A 1,388-nucleotide genomic window follows, 5' to 3' on the forward strand; every position below is an offset into this window, starting at 1 on the left:
GTTGTCCTCATGCAGATATTCCCCACGGGAGTGTATCCAATGGATTTTACTTCACATTTTAGTGAAACACTGAATTCCCTTTGACCCTTGTATCCTTATATGGGTGCAAAGAATATTTGTGTCAATCCTCTCAAGTGTATAAGGGCCTTGTCAGAGCGTATATAAAGGATATCTGTGCACTTTTAGCACCCTACCACTTTACATTTCTTCCAACTAGGCTCCTCTTATCTTTTTCTCCAACTGACAAGGGAGCATGCGGGAGCAGAGGCGAACCCAGCCACGATGGGGCGGCTCAAGAGGCGGCCGCATGACGGAGACTAGCGAAGGCAAAAAGGCGGCTCAGAACAGACCCTCCGGGTCATGGCCCTTTTTTCAATCATTTTTCCCTTTCTTGCGTGTGAGGCGGAATTGTGGATCCAGCGGGCAGGTCGCAACTGCAGAGGCATGAGGCAGGGGATTGACCCCGCGGTAGCTCAGAGCAAAAGGTGAGGCTGGCCTGGTGCGGGCGGGTCGCAGTCATGCCGCATGGTGAGGTAACAGGACTCTCCTGGGGAACAACTTGAGGAGGCCCTGGGGAAGCAGAACGAGGCAGCCACAATGACAGATCGGCACAGAGGTGATTCGGCGACTCAACACAGCAGAAACAGCACTCCAGGCATGTGGCAGAAAGGGTAGTGATAACCCACAAGTATAGAGGATCGCAACAGTTTTCGAGGGTAGAGTATTCAACCCAAATTTGTTGACTCGACACAAGGGGAGCCATAGAATATTCTCAAGTATTAGCAGTTGAGTTGTCAATTCAACCACACCTGGATAACTTAATATCTGCAGCAAAGTATTTAGTAGCAAAGTAGTATGGAAGCAATGGTAACGGTAGCAAAAGTAACGGTAGCAGTTTTGTAGTAATTGTAACAGTGGCAACGGTGAAGTAAATAAGCAAAGAGAAATATGTGAAAAGCTCGTAGGAATTGGATCAGTGATGGATAATTATGTCGGATGTGATTCCTCATGTAATAGTTATAACATAGGGTGACATAGAAGTAGCTCTAGTTCATCAATGTAATGTAGGCATGTATTCCAAATATAGCCATACGTGCTTATGGAAAAGAACTTGCATGACATCTTTTGTCCTACCCTCCCGTGGCAGAGGGGTCCTATTGGAAACTAAGGGATATTAAGGCCTCCTTTTAATAGAGTACCAGACCAAAGCATTAACACTTAGTGAATACATGAACTCCTCAAACTATGGTCATCACCGGTAAGTCTCCCGATTATTGTCACTTCGGGGTTAACGGATCATAACACATAATAGGTGACTATAGACTTGCAAGATAGGTGCTACGTCTTGAGCTTGCGTTGGTTTTTCCCTTGAAGAGGAAAGGGTGATG

The sequence above is a fragment of the Triticum dicoccoides genome, chromosome 1B, assembly GCF_002162155.2.
Source record: "Triticum dicoccoides isolate Atlit2015 ecotype Zavitan chromosome 1B, WEW_v2.0, whole genome shotgun sequence".
Taxonomy (NCBI): Eukaryota; Viridiplantae; Streptophyta; class Magnoliopsida; order Poales; family Poaceae; genus Triticum; species Triticum dicoccoides.